General features: G+C 39.9%; 1 long non-coding RNA gene across 15 annotated transcripts in view; it reads left to right on the top strand.

Annotated features, from left to right (window-relative positions):
* LOC108593745 (uncharacterized) overlaps nucleotides 1–26,178 on the top strand; it is a 363,338-nt gene that overhangs the window by 86,747 nt on the left and 250,413 nt on the right. The window contains exon 1 of one of the 15 annotated variants that reach the window (XR_013523098.1): nucleotides 10,508–10,708. The exons of the other annotated variants lie outside the window; for them this stretch is intronic. This is a non-coding gene — a long non-coding RNA (uncharacterized LOC108593745). Of the gene's footprint in view, nucleotides 1–10,507; nucleotides 10,709–26,178 lie in introns of those variants that run through there. 15 annotated transcript variants of the gene reach the window in all.

Raw genomic sequence — 26,178 nt, 5'->3', positions numbered from 1 at the left:
CGGGTATCACATCCCTATTTTGTAGTGAAGTGCAGTGATTTGGCCAAAGCGGTGTCTGGGCTGGAGCAAACATACGGATACCTGGAGCTCCAGTCCAAGTCTCTACCTCTGCAAGAATAGAAATAATCTGGGTTTCGTTTCTGTATCTCGAACTCAGTTTCCACATTCATTTTAAAGTTTTGGACAAAGACATTCTGTGCAGTAAGTTCTGAAACTGGATCCATTACTATAATAATTTGAGAAGTATTTGAAGCTTTTTGGGAGACTTTGACATGTTTCCTTTGATCTTATCTTCACTATTACCTACTAAGTGGGCCAGTGTTCTTATTTTCTTTTGACAAATGATGAAACTAAAAGATTGAATGACTTGCTACCTAAGGTCTGGATAGAGGCTAGATGGGAATTCAGGTTGAAATTCTAGACCATCCTGAATCCCTGAGTTACGGAGGTAGAGAGGGTATAAAAGAGGAGTCCTGTGATTCATGAAGGTGAAAAGTGCTACAGCACTAGAGACTTTGGATATTGCCCCATTGTGAAGGAGAAAACTCCAGCTGGAGATGGTATGTTACTGCACGCACGGTCACACTCAGGGAGCTGGAGACTTAAATTTAAATCCCATCTGTGGAATCCCAAAGTGTGTGTCCTATGGTGTAGTGACTAAGCACATGGGCTTTGCTAAATTTCTCTGTATCTCTTTTTCATCATGTGTAGAATGGGGATACCAAGGGGTTGCTATGAGGATTATCTGAGACTATGAATGTAAATTACTTAGCATGGTATTTCACACAGCAGACTAAACCCTAAAATGCTTTGATTGGCATATGTTCTTATTTGTTGCTTGTGTTGTATCACCCAAGGTAAGCATGAGCTATTTTTACTGTGAATCCTGGTTAGCTCTTAGCTCATCCCACAGATACTCAGGGCACTTGTGTTGGTAAATTAACACCACAAGATGAGTAGCGCTTAAGACATATTTATTGAAAATACAAAAATGTGCTAAATGGCACAGAGAGTTCACTGAGGCAAAATGCTTATTCTTCTTGTTCTTAGTCCAAAAAGAGATCAGAGGGAGGCTATCTGGGCAGATGTGTCTGAGATAAGTGCACATTTGTTGAGTCAAATCTAGTTATCTTTGGTGACTTTCCAATGTGGTTAAGCAGGCTTCTTGGAAGTGAGGAATCTCTATGAAGGGAAAGAAGTCAATTATAGGCTCATAGGTTCAGTGGGAGTAAAAAAAGAAGTAAAGGCACATATGTAGACAGGCTTTAACTGTCAAGACTTCAGGTTGTGAGGGGCCTTCAGACAAGTGCTGACCGGGCTCTTGAGATCCACTAAGTGTCTTGGCTCTGAGGTTCCTGGCTTACACATAGCATTACGTTAGAGAAATCTCTTTAGAGATATGAAGCTCAAGGACCTGTTCCTGACCAAATCAGTGATCCGTAATGGACTGTTCTCTGTATAGAGAACTGGTAACTGTAAGTGCGCAGTCACGAGGCTGCAAGACCAAATGAAAGGAAGGGCCACTCCCTGAAAGCACGTGCAGTCTAGATGAATAAATGGTACATAGAAGTGCATGGAGCACTCAAATGCAGATCAGTAAAACAAATCTGTCAGTGCAGAAGTGTGAGGCAAACTTCAGGGACAGCGGTTGATGGTTGATGGTTAAATATTCTAAATGTCTATTCTTAATTTTTTTTCCTTCTTTTTTTGAGAAGGAGTCTTGCTCTGTGACCCAGGCTGGAGTACAGTAGCATGATCTTGACTCACTGCAACCCCTGCCTCCTGGATTTGAGTGATTCTCCTGCCTCAGCCTCCCAAGTAGCTGGGACCACAGGGATATGCCACTATGCCCAGCTAATTTTTGTAATTTTGGTAGAGGTGGGGTTTCGCCATGTTGGCCAGGCTGGTCTCAAACTCCTGATCTCAGGTGATCTACCTGCCTTGGCCTCCCAAAGTTCTGGGATTACAGGTGTGAGTCATCACACCCAGCTTAAAATTCTTAAATTCTTTACAACTCAGTTCACAGTTCTCTTTCAGATGCCTCTCCATGGCCTTCAACCACTTGTCCATGCTGGGAAGGAAAAGCTACTCTGGGGGTACAGCAGGGGGATGGGGATGGGTGTTGGTTTATTGAGCATCTCTTACACACCCAATGCTAGGTTTCATGCTTTATGACTATTATATTTAAAGTACACAATACCCCTGGGAATTTTAAAGAGTAGGAAACCTATACCCATCGGAGAAAAATATATGGCCCCTGAGGCAACAAGGAGCCACACGGTTCACCAGCTGAGCATAGGACGTTGTGTGTCACACAAGGCTGTCAAGAAACATTCTAGGTGGAAAGGACTGCTGTTGTCCAATAGACTACATTCCTTCCATGGGTGATGCCTATATCTTGCTTCATTCTGGGCCTATTAACATGTATTGTCCAGAGTTGAACAAGTCACATCCCATGAAGTTAATGCTTGGTGAAGTCTATATACTGCCTGCCTTTAGGGAACCGTTCCACTTCAACAGCAAGCTCAAATCACATTTCTTTTTCGTTTTTTCAAATAGGTCCTTAAAGTTTTGCAGTTTCAGAAGTAAAGAGCTTAGCAATCATTAGGTAGTATTGTATAGCTTTGTAAACAGTGGGATTTGGAATGATAGGACTGGGTTTTGGGTCCTGACCCTGGAATTTACTTGCTGTCTGACTTTGGATAGACAATTTCACTTCACTGGGCCTCAGTTTCTACATCTGAAATTGTCAATGGGAATTTTCTCAGGTGAGATGCTCAGATCTGCTATTCAACCTTGTACCTATAGTCAACAATACTGTATTGTACATGAAAAATTTGTTAAGAGGGTAGACCTCATGTTAAGTGTTCTCACATACAATAAAATAAAATTAATGAAGTAAAAATATTAAATGATTTTTAAAAATGGAGCCTGCTATATGAGAGTTGTTACTTTTATTTTCCAAGCTATCTCAGTATTTTCTAGGAGGTTCTAATGTTCTTACCTTTTCTGTTCTTTCTCCACTGGCCAGACGCGGTGGCTCATGCCTGTAATCCCAGCACTTTGGGAGGCTGAGGCAGGCGGATCACCTGAAGTCAGGAGTTTGAGAACAGCCTGGCCACCATGGCAAAACCCCATCTCTACTAAAACTACAAAAATTAGCTGCGCATGGTGGCACGCATCTGTAGTCCCAGCTACTCAGGAGGCTGAGGTAGGAGAAGCGGGAGGTGGAGTCTGCAGTGAGCTGAGATCATGTGCCACTGCACTCCAGCCTGGACAACAGAGTGAGACTTTTTTATTTGCTGAGATGGAGGGTAGCATGAGTAACTGAGCTAGGCAAACTGCTTCACATCAGAGTACTGAAAACTCCTGAATTGTTTAACTTAACTCTACATTTCCTTAATTAATGAAAGATGGAAGACTTGGAAAAACAGAGACATTAGACAGAAACTGTAGCCAGAGTAGAATCTGGTTGACCTTAAGAACTTCCTGTATTTAAGGAGAAATAAACAAGTCAGGCTGCCAAACAAAAGGTTGGCACTCATATATGGTCCCCATTTTCCCAGAGATGATATGAACCATGAAAAGATGGTAGAATCTCTATTTTCAAACACACAGAAAATAACAAGTGCTGACAAGGATGTGGAGAAGTTGGAACCTTTTGCACTATTGGTGGGAATGTAAAATGGTGTAGCTGCTATAGAGAACAGTATTATGGCTCCTTAAAAATTAAAAAATAAAATTACCATATGACCCAGCAATTCCACTCCTGGGTACATCCCCAAGGAATTGAAAACAGGGTCTTGAAGGGATGGTTTCACACCCATATTCATAACAGCATTGTTCACAATAGCCACAAGGTGGAGACAATCCAAGTGCCCATCAGATATGTATGGATAAACAAAATGTGGTACATCCATACAATGGAACACTATTCTGTGTTAGAAAGGAGGGAATCCTGACACATGCTACAACATGGATGAAACTTGAGGTCGTTACAGTAAGTGAAATAAGACAGGTCTAAAAGGACAAATAGCATATGATTCCGCTTATAGGAGGTTTCTAGAGTAATAAAATTACAGCAACAGAAAGTAGAATGGCAGGTTCCAGGGGCTGTGAAAGGGGTAAATGGAGAGTTGGAGAGTTCTGATTAGTAGGCACAGCATTGCTGGTGAGGAAGGTGAAAACGTTCTGGAGATGGATGATGGTGATGGTAACACAGCAGTGTGAATGTACTTAATGTCACTGAATGTGCACTTAGACATGGTTAAGCTGGTAAACTTGATGCTATCCACATTTTACCACAAGTAAGCACTTTAAGATTGAGATTATTAAAAAGTTTCTTTGCTAGATAATTTATAATGGCTTCTCACTGTAAGTATTTGTTTCATTACTGAAATTCAGCTGTGTGTTAGGAAGAAACCAGGCTCAAACTGAGGAGGAAAAGAGAATAGAAATACAGTTTTCAGGGAAAAGAAAAGGGCAAGAGAAGACAGGAGAAAAATAGGCGCTTAGTATATAGCAATGGAAATTTCCAGATTTCTGGATATGAGGTGCTCAGGGCAGGACTGTATTTCATCCCTGCGTTTGCATAGCAGGCATTCTGCTTTAACTTAGGTGCCTTATTTTGGGTGACATTTGGCTGCTGATCGAGACCGTAAGGCACCTAAAGTCTTGCTGAACACCTCTTGTTGCTAGACATTGCTTTTGCCATCAGATAAAAATTTTATAAGGGCCTGCCTTTGTGAAGCTCCGTGTGGGAGAAGTTGTAGAACTCCAGAGACATGACAAAGCCACTTATAATCAGGCAGGGGGATGGGAGGGAAAGCAACTAGCATTTATTGAGTGCCTATTTTGTACTGCATGCTTATGTGCATTATTCATTTAATCCGCACAATTGCCTCTAAGGTAGGCCTCCTATTGTCACTTTATAAATGGAACTTGCTAATATTTGCTACCTAGTGCTTAAGCCAGGACTAGAACCCAGGTCTGTCAGAGCCTAAAGCCTAGGCATTTCCAACACATCACACTTAATTACTTTAAGAATTATTCTTCTTCAGTTAACTATCCAGCCAATCCCTCTCTGGCTTTTGCTGTCAGCATCTGTGGATGGGAAGGTCTCCCTGAAACAGACATACGACTCACACACTCAGCTTAGGGTTCTCAAGGGGGTTCCTGGGGGGATCCAGCATTAACATCCACAATCTGAACATAAATTTTCATTTTCGCCAACACTCGGCCAGCAACATTGAGCCTTCCTGAGGAAAAAAGCCCAGGTATCTGCGGTGCGTCTTTTTCTGCGGTGCTGTCTCGGGTTCAGGTGTTAGATAAATGAAGCCAAGTGTGCGGGCCCCTCCCCAGAAGGCAGTTCTCAGACTCCTTTGTTTGGTTTATGTATAGCCATCAATGCATCATTCCTTCTGCTTCAGCTGTTTGAGAATCCCATCTTCTCTATTGATTTCCCACAGAACGTTTACTGCTCTCCAAGGTGTGACCTGTACCTCTAGCTAATTTATTTCTGTCATGGCTGCAGGATTTAGGAATGAAGTGGAGGTGGGGAGAGGCGACTGGAGGGAGGGAGGGAAGAGAGAGAGCAATGCCACGTCCAAGATGTGGGAAATAAATCCAACATTGAGCCCCTCGACCGGCATGCCTGCAGCTCTGGAGGGCCGTTCTGTGCACACAGCAAGGGGACTTTGTTTAAAAATCTGCTCAGTAAGATGGAAGCGGCAGCCACAGGGTTTCAGAAGGCCAGGAATTAGAGCAGGGCCCCATGGGGATGGAAAAGCAAGGAAAGAATGTGTTTGAAAATAACGTCCTGACTGTTCAGGAGCCAGTCACCATATTGAGCAGTATGTGGTGGGTTTTTTCTCTTTTAATGAAATGATGGAAACCCTTCCAGGGGCGGGAAGGAGACTGGTGAAGTCATATTCTCTTCTTCATTACAGGATTTTCAACAACAGGGCATTCATGGGTCAGTCCCTGGGACTGCTTTTACAATGAGTGACATGTGAGATATTAACTAGAACCACTTTAACATAAGCCTCCCTACCCTCTATGCCTAGAACACACCAAGTTAGCCCTTTCATGGTCTGGTTTCACTTGAATGTCCTCTTAATTTTATCCTGTGAAAATGACTAAGAAAACGTGGCAGTAAACTTACACAAGGAAGTATGCAGATGATTATTTTCACCTGAATAGTGACTTGCATGTGTTTAGTGGGTAGATAAATCATATTTGAATGGCATTTTAAAGCGTTCAAGTTTTAAAAATATACGTTATTTTATTTCCTTAACAGTGCCAAGAAGTAGGTGTGTTATTTTCTGTACACAGCTGAAGAAATGCAGGCTCATCAGCCTGCCTGCTGCTTAGGTAAGGTCACATGACTAATAAATGACAAATGCAAGATTCAAGCCTAGGGCACCTGATTCCGGATTCAGGTTGCATTACCGGACACCGTGGTAGTGCAAGGGCTGTAATGTTTCACCAAGGTCACCCAGTGCTGAGCAGCAGAAGCTAGAGAGTGGGAGAGGTGATAGGTCAAAATTTGCCTAACCACTTAGACAATAATGAAATGAATCAGAACTCAACGAAACACACAGACGTCTAAGTTTCCACTCATCTGATTTATGGCCAAGGTCAGTCCACCTGAGGTCTGATAAGCTTTTAGAAAGAAGGGCAAAACATTCACTAGTGACCATTTTCTCCCTCCTTCCCACACACTGGCCCTCCACCCCACTGTAGCATAAACACAGATATTATTCTACTGTTTAGAGGGACTAAAATAAATCATTACTCCTCATGTATTAACATCAATTATAATTTACCCCACACTGAGTGTTAGAATAATAATTAGTTGTGAAGCTGGCTAATGGAATTTATGCCTATAAATCCCAGATACTGTAAGATCCTCTCCTATTTCCATAGCATGATGTGTAAGGAACTTCCAAGATGTTAGCAGGAGAACAAAATGGTAGTGATGGTGAGCTGGTGGGCCTTCCACAACCTTAGAGGGGGGGCTCTTCTATCTGGACCCCACAAACTGGGGAAGAGCAGCCCATTTCTTCTTGACTGATGATCGAGCTGCCACCTCAGAGCCCTACAGCCCAATGAAGAGGCCCCAGATTTGAGTCATTCTATTTTTATTGTATGTATGTACATACGTATGTCACCCAGGCTGGAGTGTAGTGGTGTGATCTTGGCTCACTGCAACCTCTGCCTCCCAGGTTCAAACAATTCTCATGTCTCAGCCTCATGAGTAGCTGGGATTATAGGCATGTGCCACCATACCCAGCTATGTTTTTAAATTTTTAGTTAAGATGGGGCTCTTGCCATGTTGCCCAGGCTGGTCTCAAACTCCTGACCTCAAGTGATCTGCCCGCCTCAGCCTCCCAAAGTGCTGAGATATCAGGTGTGAGCCACTGCACCCGACTTTATTCTGTTTTTAGAAAAATAACATGACAGTGTCACAGAAAGGCTTCTTTCCTGAGTAAGTGCTTGTAATTAAAGAAGAAGGGATACTCTTATAGACAAAATAAAATGCCCCGTGTTTCAGAACCAAATGTAACTGTGCATATCCCTGGATTAACTGAAGCTATTTTGATTTGAAAAGATCTGAACTTTGGAAAAACCTTCAACTCCTCCTTTACAGGTGATAGACTACATTCCTACTGTCTCAGATGTAACCTTGGTCTCATGACTTCAGATTTTGAGAAGGGATGTGTGTGAGCTACCAAATGAGAAACACTCAGGACCAAGTCATGTCCTCTTCCCCATCAACAGTGTGAGAGGCTGTGTTTTGCTATTTCTCCTGCCTGGAGCAATGTTTATTTCTAGGCTCTTTTCCTTTTTGCAAACTCATTTAGGATAATTGTTTTCCCTTGAAGTCGGCCTGAGGTGACATGGTGTTGCAGAGAGAATTCAAGACTTACAGGCTTAAGAAACTTTCATTTGAGTCACGGATTCATGACTTATTGGGTGTGTGGCTACAGGCTTCAACTTTCCTTATCAATTTCTGCATCAAGAAAATGGGTAGAAGAATACCCATCCTAATTCACAGGGTTGCTATGAGGACCTCAGGAGATAATGGATGTGAAGGTGTTGTATAAACTTTAAAGCACTGTGCCTATGGGGAGAACTTATGCTGTATCATTTGAGTTTTTGAAAGGCATGTACAATTATTGTCATCTCCATTATCTATGCTGTCATAATTGTCAACCTTCCATAATATCTCTATTTAACTCCGGAACTTATGTCAAGCTCTGACTTGGACCAATCAACCCACCACTGAACATCAAACAAACCTCATTCCTGCTCCATTTTATCTCTCTCCTTACTTCTGAAATATTCTGAAGCTTTGCTCTGAGAGTTTGCTCAGTCCTCATATCTATCTATTCCTATCCCTCTTTGGAGGTTTGTCTGGGGACTTTCTGAATTCAAGCCCCCTCATCCACAGGACTCTATCTCACTGCTCCGGGAATTTCCTCAATTACTGGTGCTGGGCAATGTGCAGTGAGTACCTCAGAGTTTCATATCTCTTCTCTCTGATAATGGAACAAGTTTTGCGCTCGGACCCTGGGCAGTGGATGGAAAGGGAAGGGTTGGTCCAGTTCTGGTCTTGCCATTTACCAGCAGTGACACTGAATGGCTACTTCAGCTCACTACAGCAAAGTCTTCTCATCTTCACAACGAAGATAATAATAATAGTACTTACTTCCTTGGGTTGTCGTTAGAAATGCTTTGTTGAATAGGACAGATTTTACAAAGAGAGTCATTATATTGACTTGATGCAATATTAAAACAGCTCTCCATTTTTTGGAACAATGACTGGCTTCTGAGTGAGGACTCTTAATGTTAATTGATGGTGGGGAGTTCAGTGAGTACTGAAAGTCGAAAATTATCACATGTAAGTTACATATGGATAAGAAAGAGTTGACTACATTGTGGTATGTATGTGTGTGTGTGTATGTATATATATATATATATATATTGGAATATTATACAGCCATGAAAAGGAATAAAGTACTGATACATGCTACTGCATGGATGAACCTTGACAACATCATATTAAGTGAAAGGAGCCAGATACAAAACACTACATATTGTGTAATTCCACGTATATGAAATCTCCAGAATAGGTGGATCTATAGAAACAGAAAGCAGATTAGTGGTTTCCAGGGGCTATGGAAGAAGAAAATGGAAAGCTGAATGGGTATGGAGTTTTCTTTGGGGATGTTAAAAATATTTTGAAACTAGTTAGAGGTGGTGGTGGTGGTTGCACAATATTGTAAATTTACTAAATCCTACTAAATTATTTCCTTAAATATAGCTAATTTTATGTGATGCACATTTCATCTCAATTTTAAAAAAATATTAAAAAAAAAAAAGCAAAACACTGGGCCAGGCATGGTGGCTCATGCTTGTAATCTCAGTACTTTGGAAGGCAAAGGCAAGAGGACTACTTGAACCCAGGATCTTGTGACCAGCCTGGGTAATGCAGGGTGACCCCATCTCTACAAAAAATAAAGAAAAAAATTAGCCAGGCAACGTGGCGCACAACTGTAGTCCTAGCTGCTCAGGAGACTGAGGTTGGAGGACTGCTTGAGCTTGGAAGGTCAAGGCTGCAGGGAGCTAAGATCATAGCACTGCACTCCAGCATAGGTGACAGAGCTATGGCTCTACTTTCTGTGGTGCCAGCTTAACACGTTGGCATCATATACCTCCAAGGGTACTCAAGTTCTGTTTGAGTCATTTCTTTTATTCTTTCTTTCATTCATTTATCTACTCGTTCACTCACTGGGTGCAAAGGTGAATGATAACACGTGACGCAGGACAGAGGACAGGGAGCCAGCCCTGCCGTGTAATTTTGGTGGGTATGTTACCCTTCTGGTTTTAGATGAGATCAGGAGCATTCAGGGTGGTATGGCCATAGACTGCCCTTCTGGTTTTAGAGGGAAATTAACTAGATTATTTCTTGGGATTCTTTCAGTTATAAAGTTCTCAACTAAAGAAGAAATGAGAAATGCATTATTAGGTTTCCTTTAAATATTCTGCCAGCTAATTTCTCAGGTTCTTTTACTTTGAATTCATTTGTCAAACCTAGCTAGACAGACAGAAAAAATAAATTACACTTTGAATTAACCTCCTCTTTTTTTATTATTGTACCTCAATAATGAGGAGAAAATTCATCTCCCTGCCTGTGGTGAAACTTCTTTGGCCACAGGAAACCTTTCTTCATGTTTTTCAAGATGAAGAAATATCCAAAGCATGAGACTGATATACTTCTCGTTTGAAAAGTGCCCCAAAAGATTTTATCTTTAATTATAATATGTTAAAGAAAACAGACACTGCAATAACTTAATAGTCCATTAAAACGCTATGTTCAAGGATCTTTTAGCATTTCCATGATAAATTGCTATTTTTAGAAGCTTATGTAACCAAACAAAGAATGTGCTCTTGGCTATGACCATGAAGACAAGTTATTATCTTGGGAGGGACAAAGGAATCTGAGTGGCTTATGAGAGACGGAGCCAATTGCAGAGGACATTTTATAGAGCGCCCTTTCCCTTTCGTCTCCATTTTCTGCAATCAGGATAATGCAGTGCATTTTAGAGCCATTTTCATTTTTGAAGTGCCCTTTCATCATTAGCTAATAAATACTCATCAATGAATTTTCCTCCCTGCCTTGGAAGTTGGAGGAAGAAGAAAGGTAATTGCTTTCTATTTCGTAAATATTATTCCCCTCTGGGCTTCCCCTCTTGTGCTTCTAATGGAAACATAAGAAATAAATCATTGTTGTCCATTCGAAAGGACCAAAGACTACCATCCTTTCCATAAGGAACACCTGGAAATTTGCACCAGATATTAGTGACTTTCAGTAACTATCCATCCATAGTAGCAGAAGGAATGTCTGTCTCCCATTACCAAGCTCTGTACTGTTCAGTGTCTCCTGAGGACAGTTACTGGGAGGGGTGACCTGATGGGTCTTCATCAGGGAGCTAGGTATGAAGGAGTTGAGGTGGGAGGAGGCAGTGTCTCAGTACGTGTCTCCACTAGAGGAGTGCATATGCTATTTTCTGTGATTAAAAGGTTACGGTTTTGGAATTTTCCATTCTTTTGTATTTTCCTTGTTTCTTCTCCCCTCAGTTCCATCTAAATTTGGATACAAGTTTTATTGTTTCTGCTGTGGTGAATTTTACTACATATCCTTAAAGCTGATCCCAGACTGTCTTACCTGTACTTGGAGTTTGAGGAAAACAGTGTGAATTGTAGCATAAGCCATGTTTTACTGGGTTTCTGCTGTCATGTCATCTATAGTAGTATTATCCAATAGAAATAAAATGCAGGCCACATATATAATTTAAAATTTTATGGTAACTACATCAAAAAAGTAAAAATAAACAGGTAAAATTAATTTTAATAATATATTTTATTTAAGCCATTATATCTAAAGTATATCATGGAATTCATATAAAAACGATTAATGAGATATTTCACATGTTTTTAGGATGTCTACACATTTGGAAGTGTATTTTATACTTACCACACATCTCCATTTGGACTAGCCACATTTCAAGTGTTCAATACCCACATTTTGTATGAGTAATGGTCAGTGTCTTGGGCAGTGTAGGTATATAATTGTACATCAATGATGTTTTAACAGATATTCTTAAATTAAAATTGTTTCTGAATTATTTATCACAAAGTCACACTCTGATATAAATTACAATTCATTTTCTCTCCCAGGCTTTGTCGGTATCAAAGAAATTATCCCCTACTTTTTTAGGAACGGAGGAATGTTAGAGGATTCTAATGTTTACCAGCAGGGAAGGGGTTAATGTATGTTTTGTCAAGCTTACCATTCACTTTGGTGGTACCAGTTAGTACTAAAATTAACCACAGCACGAGTGAATAATAATTTTCATTTTGCTCCATGCTTTGCTATACCTTAAGCTCATATCTACCTAAGAACCAAGAAATGACAAGACTGTTGATCTCAGATAGTGGTTGGAATTTGACCATGTTGCTTCTAGTCATTCGTTTTACTTTAAGTGGCTTCTACACATTCCTAATTTTTGGTGCCATCATCCTTCATATTAATGTTTTGTGCTTATTTTTATGTAATTGTACTCTCAGGAAGAAAAAGGATGCCTTTTATACTTGCAGTTTTTCACCTCAGCTCAGCCAAAGGAGGTCTGATGGGCAGGTACCATGACTGAAAGGAGACAGAGGCAGTCAGGTGGCATGAATACCTGCAAGGGCTTGGCATCCTATTCTTGGACTAAAGACTGCATTCTGTTTGGGAACAGTATCACAAATATATGGTCACTCTGGGACTTTCATTATTGGCAGTTCCACACCTCTACAGGGAAATGATAATTACCGTTGATAATTATTTATCTTTGAACATCAACCATGAGTGAAGCACTGTGGTAGGTGCTGTGAGAGTGACAGAAGGAAATGCTATCCTCCTGCCTCCAAGAAGCTTAGTTTGATGGTAAAGATAAACACAAGACATAGAGTCCTAGCTAAGACACTAAAATGCTAACACAAAAGTATCAGCAGGTACTCAGATGACGCCATGGTACTGTAAGATGCAATGAACAAATACCTACCAAGGATGGCTACATGCTAATTTAGCAGGTCCTAGAGACAATTATAATGAAGATGTAGTTTATCTTCCTGAGGATCTCCTAATCTACTGTGAGAGGTGGGTAAAAAAGACTACCAACTGATTACAATGCCATGCGAGATGTGATAGAATGGAGACATGGACAAAACTCCAGAAACACAGAGGAAGGAGACACTCCATCCTCCAGTCCAAGCTGGAAACAGATCTTCAGAGGCAAAGATGATGGGGCAAGATTTAAAAATAGAAATCACTTGCAGAAAAACAGGGAGAAAGGCAGCTTGGAGAGAAATAGGAGTAGGAGTGAAGGCAAAGGGGGTTCTGGAGCTGATGAACCCTGAGGAAAGCCATCCTTGTGTAAGCTGCATTCTTCCAGGATCATCTGCTTCCGTCTTGGGATATTTCAGTTAACTCATCTGACCATGTTGTGTTTTATTCAGTTTGTGGGCGTTCATAATGCAAAATGAATAATTAAAATGTTCACTATGTTTTTTAAAAAAGTGCCACATCAATGATGATTTTAGTTTGGTTACTATCATAGAGAGGGCCAAGTTGTGGTGGCAAGAAAGTTATTAACTGAGGAAAGAAGGTGGAGCTGAGAGCATCTCCCTGGCCCAGGATGCTTGAAGTCCTTTTTGGAATAGAGTTTTTCAACATAAATGAAGAAAGAGTCTGATTCATTTTAGCTGTGATGGAGGTGGTGTCGAGAGCACACGTGTGTGCATTGCGGGGCTCGGAAGGTTGTACAGGAGATGAATTTAGAAAGAGGCAAAGTGGCTCGAGACTTCCTTGAACAAGTGATAGGAACCTCTGACTCTTGACTGTAACATAGTCATGAAGGTTTCCCACGAATGGGCAGACATGAGAAATTGCTGTTGAAGGAGGAGCGTGGCTGCCTCCTGGCCAGTGTGAGTACCATGAGGCAGGGTCCTGCTTATGGCCATTCCTTACTGTGTCAGAATGCATCAGACAACTGAGAGTGCTGCTGCTTTTATAGCCCAGTTGGAAAGGTGCCTAAGTGATTAGAGACAGGAGATTCTGAGGTCTGTCCTCTATCCCTAACACCCTCTCCCTTAGTGACATGCTGTCTGATATTCCATCCCTTGGTGAGCATAAACTGTGTTGGGCCTCCATAAATATGCCAAGCCTGGATAACATTTGTGAAATTCTTAATATCTCCAAGGAAGCTGCATTTTAAAGAAAGCACACATTTAAAAACATCTCTACAGTTTCTCCCTAGTTCTTTGCTTTATATATCTTTTCCCTCCTAATTTTGAAAGTTCCTGAAGGCAGTGAGTTTATGGGGAAAATAGAAGAGAGGTTTGTGTTCAGGAATGTGTATTTTGGAGACAGCATGTTCTGAACACCAGCAGGGGACAAGAAAATGTGGCAAGATTATGGGGGAAGGCTGTGGACTGAGACTTTAACAGACCCCGTTGCATCCTGGGCTCTTCACTTAGTAGCTATTTTAACTGGAGCAAGTCATTAAACTTGCTTGAGATCAGTTTTGTTATCTGTAAAATGGGCATAATAGTACGTTTTAATATGATTTTAATAAAGGTAAAATAATAGATGATACTTTTGAAACTTTCCAGATTTTGCAGTGCTCCCTAACAGAGAGATAGAAAAGGAATATGATTATTGCTGCCATTAGGAAGAGAAAACCTGTTTGAATCCTTTGGAATAACAAATAGTTATGAGAATGCTGTGTGGATTGGATGACAGCCAGCCAAGGTCTTTGGAACCTCGAATGGAGAATGGTTTGACCATTTATTTGTTTTATTTCCAGAATAAAGAATGATAGGAATGCTGAAGAATTATTTTCAAATAATGTAACTTAATCTCTATTAATGTAGTAGAAAGAATAATACTAATCTTTCAGACATTGAGTTAGGCCAAGTGCAGTGGCAATGTTAATGGGAAGCTTTGCTTCTGCAGAAAATGGTGTTGTAAGACTGGTGCAGTGGCTCATGCCTGTGATCCCAGCACTTTGGGGGGCTGAGGTGGGTGGATCACTTGAGGTCAGGAGTTCAAGACCAGCCTCGCTGACATAGTGAAACCTCGTATCTACCAAAAAATACAAAAATTAGCCAGGCATGGTGGCTCGTTTCTATAATCCCAGCTACTTGGGAGGCTGAGACATGAGAATCGCTTGCACTTGAGAGGCGGAGGTTGCAATGAGCCAAGATCATGCCATTGCACTCCAGCCTGGGAAGACAGAGTGAGACTCTGTCTCAAAAAAAAAAAAATGTGTTGTAGTAATGAAAAATTCACTTTTTGAATATATATATGAATTGGATAGATTATTGGCTCTTTTCTAAAATAGAGAGGGCACTGAGCTTGTGGTTATACAGCATATTGATTATTTTCACAGAAATCATGACTCAGTTGCTAGAGAGAGAAAGGAGAAGATTAGCCTATTTGATCTTCACGTAAGTGGGAGGTGGAAAACATCAGGAGTGTGTGACTGGAGGATGGATTCTAGAACCAGAAGGAAGGTGAAAAAGCATAAACACAATAATCAAATCTCCTGTGGTGCCTTAAAACTGAACTGGGCAACCAGTTTTGTTTTTATTAAAATTTTGTGTGCTCAGTCGATGACATATTACAATACGTGGTAGCTTATATTGGTGCCAACTCCCTTCTATGTTCTAGGCATTCCTGGGTGTTTGTTAAGTGAACAAAGCATGTGTTGATGTGCTCAGTTGAACATTCTTGGAATGTCCAATAGAAAGCCATTGAATGGCTGGGTGCAGTGGCTCACGCCTGTAATCCCAGGACTTTGGGAGGCCGAGGTGGGCAGATCACTTGAGGTTGGGAGTTCAAGACCAGCCTGACCAACATGGAGAAACTCTGTCTCTACTAAAAATATACAATTAGCTACACATGGTGGCGCATGCCTGTAAATCCAGCTACTTGGGAGGCTGAGGCAGGAGAATTGCCTAAACCCAGGAGGTAGAGGTTGCAGTAAGCTGAGATTGTGCCATTGCACTCTATCCTAGGCAACAAGAGCTAAATTCTGTCTCAAAAAAAAAAAAAAAAAGAAAGCCATTGAATTGCCCTCCATGAAGGTGGAGGGTAAAGGAGTACCAAATATGTAGAGTGATAAAATTCACAAGTAAAAAGTTTGCTTATAAAATAATAGCATGTAATATTCATTTATTTTAATAGTGTTAACTGTACTATGAAAACTAGAGGATTGAAAAAACTGAATGTATTATGACTATATTGCATCTCTATGATAAAGATTACCATTTCTATTTTTTTAGTATTACCTATTTTTTAATCATACATAGTATTAATTGAGTATCTACTGTGTGGAGTGCTGGGTGTGTATATAGAAATAATCTTCATTAGCAAATGTCAGAGTGAGGTCAAGCAAGATAATAACTGAACAATAACCTGAGGCTTGGTAATTACTAAAGCATTGGGGCAAGGGTAGCTTCAAATGAATAGGAAAAATCACCCCAGTAGTTTTTATGTCTCTTTTCTGGCAGTATGGTGGCACAGATATCTTCAGACCTTTCAAGGATTCCAAGTTGTAAGTGTTGAGGTTATCTAGAGAATTAGAGATATAAATGAGTTAGCTGCTCTCTGCCATGTCTCTAGAATTTAGGCACTCTTCAGATCTCATTGACAGATGTGTAACAAGTTGTCCTAAAGATGTGAGTTTCAGACTTTCTCGATAGACTATAATCTAAATGTGAGCAGGACTTGGTCTATCCTGGTCACAACTGTATCTCCAGTTTCTCACCTTGGATCTGAAACAGACTGGAAATTTCATATTTGTCAGAGAAAGGTCTTCCCTAAAGTAGAAAGATCCTTTGAAGTTTAAATGTACATCACAAAACTGAGGCCACTAGCTGAAACTGGAAAAAGATTTGAACATGAACACTTTTCGGATCATTGCATTTCTTCCAATAAACAATGCACCCCATGATCACAGGAGCACCTGTGCATGTATGTTCACAAACACATGCATATCCACATAGACTCATTTCTGTCCACTTTTTGGTCCACTGATCTTTGCTATCTAATTTTGAAATAGAAGTTTGGAAAAGTGACATGAATGGAAAGTTGTACTTTGCAGGTTACAGGCCTTAAGAGACAGTGTATTATTAAAGAAAGAAACCCTTTCTTATGAGACTGCTTGCAGTTTTCTTTTTTGGCAAGTTTTCCCTCTCCTTTTGGAACTTTCTTTCTTCCTTAGAGGATTCTTTAAGTCCTATCCATCATCTCATTTACTGAAATGTGCCTTATTTGGGAATGAAACATTTTTGGCATAGCTGGGAGCTTTTAATGGAAATATGAGAGAAGGCATCTCTGACATATATAATACCTTCAATATGTTTCCATAGATTGAATGATCTCTGATGCGTTACTCGAGATTCATAACGACAGATGGGCTGAGGAGAAGGAGGCACACTCCTTAAGTGGGGATTTCTTTAGAAACCAGCACTCCTTCCAAGGTGCTTTGAGCTATTCTTAGCAATTGGGGTTCAGCACATTCACCCCCAACAGAAGTAGATTTCTGCCAAAAGGCTGCCTGTGGGAGCTTTGTTGCCTAGCATTTTGCTCCAAACAAGAGGCGTGCCAGGCAGGGTAGTCTAAGACTTAGAGAAACCTACAGCCCAGACGATTATGTTCCTGTTTTCAGCTGTGTGACCTTGATCAAGTTACTTGACTTCTTTGAACCTAAGTATCTTCAGTTATGTAATGGGAGTGAGAAATGGTTTCTGTTTACCTTCAAATTCTGAAATAAGTTATGAGAAAATTTTTAGATAATAGTGGAGATTATGATAAAGTTTTGGTGTTCTTTGAAACTATCTTTAAATTTTTTTTAAACTTAATATCTGGGATACATGTGTAGAACGTGCAGGTTTGTTTCATAGGAAGCAACTATCTTGTTTAAGAAAAAATATTTAGAGTGGAAATAATTAGGAGGGATGTTTCTTTTCCATTTTTTCCCCCTCAAACCTAACCTAATTGTTTGAAAAACTCAAAATTTTCTCAAATGCAAATCATACATTTCAGGATAATGCAGAATTTCATTTTGGGGTGAGAGAGGTGAGCGGTGATGTGATTTGATCACAAATTATGAGGGTAAGAAAGTTTAAAAGTCACCTAAATGAAAATGTAGGCTTGGTATCAATAACCAAATGGTAATTAGCAATGTTTTACCGTAGTGTCACTCTAAAAGCATCTTTTCCCTTCCCTTGTTTTATTTGGCTTTCATTATCCTGTCTGACCTGTGATATTCTGAATCTATGGACTATTTTTTTATGCTGTCTTTCTTAGCTACATTCCATGAGCTTGAACTGTTTATCAGAATCTGCCGTTTTCTAATCATGTTTTTGACTCACACACAATCTAGTTGCCTGTCTTCACCACACCCATGCATTATGCTGACAGAGCCTTGGGGTTTTTCCAGCATGGTTTTCCCATCTGGGGCATGTGGTTGTTATTGTAGCAAGATAGATAAAATGTCTACGTAAAGATGTACTCAGGCCAAATCCAGAATATATTCTGAGATTTATGGCTTGCTAGGGTAAGAGAGAAAGGAGAGGTCTTTGGAACTGATGCCTTAATTTTGCAGATGACACAAGAGGGACTTGGAGGAGTAAAGTGACTTGGGCATCACAGAGCTTGTGGTTCATCAGGGTCACAACTACTTTTGGAAAGAAATACAATGAAAGAAACCCTACAGTGTCATCCTGGATTAATTTATAATTCTTTGTTGGAAATTACTAGGGCCATTGAAAGTACAGAGTCAAACAAATGATTTTGTTTCTCTGAACTAATAAGAATATTAATCAGATTGGGAAAACATTATCCTATTGCAGATTGCAAATGAAAAGACATCCATCCATAGCAGTTAACCTTACTGTATGTTCAAATGTCTTTTGAAAACATAGAGTAGAATGATTACAAATAAGAATTTTCCTTTTTTGTGTCTTTCACATGCCAATCATGCCAGCTACATTCAGCCAGCCACTGCATCCCTTCCCCGCCTCTGTCCCCTGATTCTAGCCTAAACATCCACTGAAAACATATCCTCATTAGTTTTTTCAGTGGCTTTTTTCCTTGTCTAATCACAGCCCATCTTCAAATGCCTGACTTGGCAGCCTTAAACTCCATTCTGCCTGTGATTCCTAGATTTAGTGCTTGGCCTTGGTCTTGCTGGTGTTTGACTATTGATCTTTTCAGTAGATAAGGAGACAAGGGCTAATTGAAAACTACAGCAAGTCTGAAACTGCAAGTGGATGCAAGAGCTTCTCCAGATGGAATTTGATGCAGGGATCATGCATCCATCACAGAATCACAATGATGAGATGTGAACACAATGATGGAAGTTCCTCTATGTCAGGGACAAATGGGTATGTTCTGACCAGATTGCCTCCTTTAGGAAATTTTTTTCCCCACCAATACCAGTGAGATACCTCGGATTTTCATCAAGGGAAAATTCTATCTCACATCCAGAGTTTTAGGATTCTTGACTCCTCTACCTTTCCCAGCCATTGTTTGAGTCCTCTTCTCCACTGATTTTACTGGCCATACTTGTGGTGCAAACCCTTTGCTATTCTGAGTGAATACACTATTTACTTTCTATGACCATGGCCTCCTTTCTGCCTGTATCTTTGTTTCTTCTCTTTAGTTTGTTTGCAAATCTTTTAGAGAATAGTCCCCTTTTTGCTTCTAGAAACTTCTTTCCCTACACTTTCCATTCAGACAATACTTCGCTCCTCCTAGGTGGACTCAGGAATGTGTACAAATTGTTTCTTAATCAAGCAAACTGTATATGTTGATATAGTTTAGCTCTGTGTCCCCACCCAAATCTAATGTAAAATTGTAATTTCCAATGTTGAGGAAGGCAATTGGTGGATGGTGATTGGATCATAGGGTCAGATTTCCCCCTTGCTGTTCTCGTGGTAGTAAGTTCTCAAAAGGCCTTATGGTTTAAAAGTGCCTGGCATTTCCCCTTTCCCTCTCAATCTTCTGCTCTGACACGTGAAGACATGCTCCCTTCCCCTTTGCCTTCTGCCATGATTGTAAGTTTCCTGAGGCCTCCCAGCCATTGCTGCCTGTACAACCTGTGAAACTGTGAGTTAATTAAACCTCTTTTCCTCATAAATTACCCAGTTTCAGGTAGTTCTTTATAGCAGTGCAAGAACAGAGTAATGCAACGCTCTTTAAAGGGGTGTGTGTGTATACGTGTGTGCACATGTGCATGCTTTAACACAGCTTAGGAACAGTGAGTTACTCATGGGAAGTAGGCTTTGAAGACTTGAGTTGGGGTAGTGGACAGAGCCCTGGGCAAGGGTCGGGAGACCTGCATTCTAGACTTGGCTCTATGAATAACCTTTTTATGAATAACCTCTATGAATAGCCCCCTGTTACATAACAGGGGACAAGTAATCTTAGCTGCAAAACTACTAAGTTGAATCATTTGGCCACTAGAGTCTTTACACATTATCTCTATCTATATGAGATAGATTAATTTAGCATGGATTTAGGGTACCATGTGGAAATTTTATTATAAAATATATTAGATCAGACCTCTTGTCTATCAACTGCAGTGGTTTTGGAGTACCTGCAGATTGGCTCAATTTGAAGAAATTGTACAGGCTCATAGCCAATGAGTAAAGGGAGAAAGAGAATTTCCAGAGTAAACATTAATACATTATTAACTATTATTTCAGATATTCTGCTTACATGTGTCTGATATTGTCGATGTGGCTTTCTGAGAAAATACTCTTCTGCAGCATTTGACTGGCATGGGCTATATTTTTGTTTAAGATATTTTACTCTTCTCACATAAACCAATTAACTGTCATATTTTATCCTTCCAGGAGTATCCAAATATAAGGTTGGCTGACAGCCAGTTTGCTAAGTCCTAGAGGATAATAGCTTATTGCCTATAAACAGCCTTGTTTTAAATTCTCTCTATTCAATTCTGGCACCGCTTGTGATGTGGAAGATATTTATAAGGTTGCGAAGAAAGGTCATATCTTGGGTATTAGCTTCACTAAGTAGCCCAAGTAATTTTATTTTTCCATTCAACAGCTCTTTGTTGCTATAGATGACCAAAACATTTAATGTCCTTTCACTATTTGCTCTAAAATATCTGAAGCTTTTGATACCTGACTTGCTGAGTAGTTTTGAATGGCCCACTGCAATCTGAGGTACATCCTGAAGATGTAGAAACATAATGGGAAAATGTATTTAGTCAAATTTGGTACTTCAAATGGTACAAATTAGGAGGCAACAGTATCTTGGTGTATTTCAGATTTTCTTCTGTTAAAAAAATGACCTCCATATTTAAGAGAAAAAGCTGCTTTATATCTATGAAAGGTGATTTTTTTCATCTTTAAAAGCTCATTCAAATCATATTAATGATTTATAAACAAATGAAGAAATAATATAAGAGATTACATTTCTTTTGAATTGAATCAAGTTGTAAAAAGCTTAGAAAAAAAGGACTTGGTTCAAGATAAATGTTTGCCGAACTGACTTATTGAATCTTTCTAAATGCTCTTAGATGAAAAAATTCAGATCTAACAATTTTTTTTTAATATTCCTAAGCTTTCTGGAAGGTGACTTTGAAACATGAATGAGCACAGGTTTAAGTATAATTTCTAGCACTTGTTAATTCCAGTTGAGAGTGTGGATGCTACATCTTCAGTGCAAGAAAGAATGACAACCAGTTCAGCATCACAGCATCTTAGGAGAAAAAGGAAGAATCATATGACTTGAATCCACTTTTACTTTTTGATGATTCAATGACTATTTACTGACTTCCTTCCCTGTGCTGGTGCTGGGCTACATGTTCACAGCTACAGTGGTAAGGAGGAGACATATTCCCTACCTTTGAGGAGCTTAGGGTCCAGTGTCAGGGTCTGGACAAGCACACTGAATATTGCAAGGCAGTGTTATGATGAGAGACAAACAGGGCAGTGTGAGATACATGAAAGTCAGGAAGGGAGGGAAGACTTTCAGAGAGAAGGGATGAGCCTATTCTGCCTATTCTTACATGTCAGAATGAAGGGTATGTGATTCTAAGTGAAGAGTAGCAAGAGAAGACGATTGTTCAAGGCAGAGGGAACAGTACATGTGAAAGCCTTTAGACAGAAGAGAACAGATGTGTCTACAGCAGACAGTGGAAAGGATAGGAGGTTTTACCTCCATGACTCTCCATCACCGTAGGAGGAGAACACTCACTCAGGGCCAGCTATGTATGACTCTGTGCAAGTGATCACAGAATAATTGTTTAGCAATCATAGCCTCCTTGTAAAAGGTAGCTTCATTTAAAAAATTCTTGCATATATGTTATCACACTTAATTCTCACAATAAACCTTGAAATAGATAATATTCCCCAATCTTATAGATGAGGCCTAGAGACATGATCACTTCAGCAAGACTATTTAATGAGTAACTGCTAAAGTTGAGTCTTGAAGAAGTCTTCCTCCTCTTCCACCTCTTCCTTCTCTCTGTTATCTTCTTTTTGATCTTCATCTTCATCATAATGACCACAGTTTGTTGAGCCCCTATCATGGGTTAGAGCCTACAGGCACTACAAATGTGGTGTCCTTTAATCCTTACAACAATCAAGGTTATCTGTAGATTAAGGAGCCTATAATCTGTCCACTCCATCTTGTCTCCCTTTCTGTGCAAAATGAAGTTCACTCTCTTCTGCCTTTCATCAATTGGAAAAGATTTCTTTGCCGGAGCTAGGGCATCATTTAATAATGCCCCCTCTTATATGAACACTACTGACATATTTTATCTTCCAGACACTGAGTAGTGTAACTGTTTAGGTTTTCTTCTTTGATTGGCTGCTAGCCAGTTTAGAGCTAAATTTTTACCCCCTCTACACTTACTGCGAATGTTTAGGTCTTGATGGCCTGTATTTCTGTATTAGCTCCATTCCTATCTCCATTCTATGGTGTTATCCATATTTTCCTCCTTTCTTTTTCTCTTCTACATCTAGTTTATCTTACCGTTCCTGGAATAAAGCAAGATATAAATATTAAAACATAATTACATTGTCTGAGCATAGCATGGAATTAGAGAGTTTTGCCTTGCTCTCTCCTGCTGAGGGGTGAATTTCCATGTCGGCCCACATGCTTTGACTAGCTTTTTCCTAAGAACCCAGCTCTTGTCTGTGAGTTTGCAGTCTAGGATTTGGGTAGCTCAGGGAGCAGAGGATTTGCTTCTGTCCTGGCAAATCTTTGCTAGTAACCTTGGTCTAATCAGCCTTGTGTTTCTTTTCTCTTGAGCTCATTCTTCAGTCACACTGTAGGTTTGCCTTATTTTGCTTTCTTAAATTACAATAACCTTTTTGTTTACATGTAAAAACTTAAGAATGCTCAAAGTTATGGAATACTGGGGACTTTCTGCCCTGAAAGACACACATGCAATTTAGTGTAATTTAGAGTGAAGCAAAGGGATTAAATTTAGTAAATCTCTCCAGAAGTGGAACATCAAACATCTGTTCTGTCTTCTGGAAAATAAGGGATCCCTTATATTTCTTGGAGATATTTATTTGAATCTGTTGTTTCAAATAATATCTTGGGCTTGGTGCAAAGGGCAGTTTAGTGTCAAGAGCCTGGGGCCTGGAGTCACATCCAAGTCTGCCACTAGGTTTGTGTTGTCAGGTCGGTAACTTCATGGTGCCGTTTCCTTATTTTTATTGGTTAAAAATCACCTCCTCCCTAGAGGATTTGTGGGATAACATGTGACAGTTCATGGGATAACACATGAAATTTCTCGTCTGAGTGCCTGTTGATCAATATATTATCATTAGCCTAATTATCTTTAGTCTAATTTCTACCTATTCTTATATGTCAGCTTAGTTGGTACATTTTCTAGAAAGATTATTAACATACAATAATAAGAAGTATTATTATTGTAAGCACCATAGGGTTACAATAGGCATAGAAGTTGGATGCCTTTGTTACTTTTTTCTGTAATCTTGCCGTTTTCAACACCTGACTCCCCTCTGTTCTCTTGAAGCTTCTTCCCTACTTTCCTTTTTCTCTTAGCACTTCTCTCTATCAGACTTACTATATTATATTTACCTTCTTTGTTTCCTGTTTGTCCCTTTGCCGCTAGAATGCATAGTACAAGAGAGCAGGTGTATGTGGAGGGGAAGGGGGCGGGAGATGCTTTGTTCATACTACGCATGCTAATAAGCACCCGCATCTAGAACACTGTCTGGCATGTGGTAGTTATGCAAATCTCTATTAAGTCAATGAACAATCTTCAAAAATCGTCAAAATTTCATTAATATGAATTTTGATGATACTTGAAAAAGAAAGGGTACTTGTTTGGCTGAGGGCGAAAGCTCTTCCCCATGGAAGTGGGTGCTTGAAAGGCCAAGGGAACGAACATGTGGGTTTCGTGACTCTTTGAAGTATTGGTTGCTAAGAGTTCTGTAATAAGTTAGTACCAGTCTTTTTGTTACCAGTGCATGGAATGCTCACTATGATCTAAGGGGAGACGAAATAGAAAACCTCCAACAGGCCTTCAGAATACTAACCTTTCTTTCTGCTTAGAGATAAGGGCATTTTGACAGAACCAGGAAACATGAATATCTTAGTTGGAATTCACAGAGGTCAAGCGTTTTTCTTGTGCAGTCTCTGATCTGCTGACCCATCTGGGGTCATGAAAGTTGACTGTTTTGTATCCAAATACCATATGAGTTAAAAACAATCTGTCTTGATGGACGGAAGAATTTTGAGATAAATTTGGCTCAACAAATACTCGCATCGCACATACTCCACGTGAGGATTCTGCAAGGCTTGGCGGGGACACCAAGATAAGCCCCTGTGGCTGCCCGTTAGGAGACAACAGTCAAGCTGGGAGTGGGTGGAGTGAAACCAATACCAACAGCCAGGGGTAAAAACAGTCAAGAAACTTGTTTTTTTTTCCTCTCTGTATTTAATGGATATTTCAAATAATTCTGATTTTAGTAATGAAAAACCTTCCGAAAATGACTTTCTCTTTTTAAAAGGCTTAAGTGAGAATCGTCTGCCTATCGTAGGTAAAGATGAATATTTTTGCATTCTTTATGAAAGGGAAGGCCAGACATAGTGTCTCAAGCCTGTAATCCCAGCACTTTGGGAGGCCAAGGCGGGTGGATCACGAGGTCAAGAGATCGAGACCATCCTGGTCAACATGGTGAAACCCCGTCTCTACTAAAAATACAAAAAAATTAGCTGGGCATGGTGGCGCGTGTCTGTAATCCCAGCTAGTCAGGAGGCTGAGGCAGGAGAATTGCTTGAGCCCAGGAGGCGGAGGTTGCGGTGAGCCAAGATCGCGCCATTGTACTCCAGCCTGGGTAACAAGAGCGAAACTCTTGTCTCAAAAAAAAAAAAAAAAAAAAAAAAAAAAGAAAAAAAAGAAAGGGAAGTACAAAGTATTTACAAATACTTCATCTGTGGCAGATAACGTATAAGGCAGTATCTCATCTCTTATCTCATGTAGTCATTCGGTTTCACTGTGAATTAGAAATAATTAAGCCCACTTCTTGGGTAAAGAAGCTGAAGCCTGGAGAGGCTAAATAACTTGCCCAAAGCCACACAGTTAATAAATAGCAACGAGATTCTAAAACCATTTTTGTGATTTAAATCGCATACTTTGTTTTCTTCCCTTTTTCTTATTTACGTCATAATTCATTCGATGTCGAGGCTCTTCTCTCTGAGAAATAACAGTAATATTATGGTACCAATTTTGAAGTGAGAAGATCACCATATACTACTATATGCACAGAAGAGTTTGAGTTCAAGCTCTCATTTGAATTATTCTGATTATCCGAGCTGGGTTATAAGAAGTGTCTTAGTAAACTACAAGTTGGTTATGAAATAGCAAACAGACAGATAGCGAGCAGCACAAACTGCCATTCCATGGCTGTTTTGTTCCATGATCATTAGGCTCCAAAAGGCAGAGATTGCTACAGAAGTGAACATGATGAGAAGAAAGTGCATCATCATCGTCGTCATCCATTGTTTGGTTTTCTGTTCTGTTTGTGCTCAGAGCAGCATTGAAGATAAATACATTCCTTTGGTCAACATATGTTTCAGATTGTAGCCTGAAAGATGTGTGTTGTGCAGCAAAATCTTGTTCATTTGAATTAATTCGTGGGTGGTTCAGTTTAAACTTATGAGAAATTTGAACTAAAGAAGAGATCTAAAAGGAAAACACTTGGTATTTACATGAAAGTTACAACAGAGACCTAAAAGCTGGAGGGTGCAAGAAAGCCCCGGTCCTTGGGTGACGTATTACTAAACTAACTGTCCTTTTACAGAGAAGCCACAGAGACCCAGGGAAATCAGGTGGTTTTCTCCAAGCTCCCACAGCTTGAAAATGCCCTGGGAAATGCTGCAATCGCATCTTTCCAGGAAAGACCGCGCTGATCCCTTCTGTGCTGTGTTCCGAGTTAACAAGTACTGCCTTTTAGAATTTTCGTGTAATTTCTCATGATTGTATAAAAAATTATAATATTATATTTATTTGTATGTAAGTTGATGTTTGTAAAGTGCCAAAACTA

The sequence above is a fragment of the Callithrix jacchus genome, chromosome 10, assembly GCF_049354715.1.
Source record: "Callithrix jacchus isolate 240 chromosome 10, calJac240_pri, whole genome shotgun sequence".
Taxonomy (NCBI): domain Eukaryota; kingdom Metazoa; phylum Chordata; class Mammalia; order Primates; family Cebidae; genus Callithrix; species Callithrix jacchus.
The sequence above is the reverse complement of the archived record's forward strand: the minus strand, read 5'-3'. Positions and strand labels throughout refer to the sequence as shown.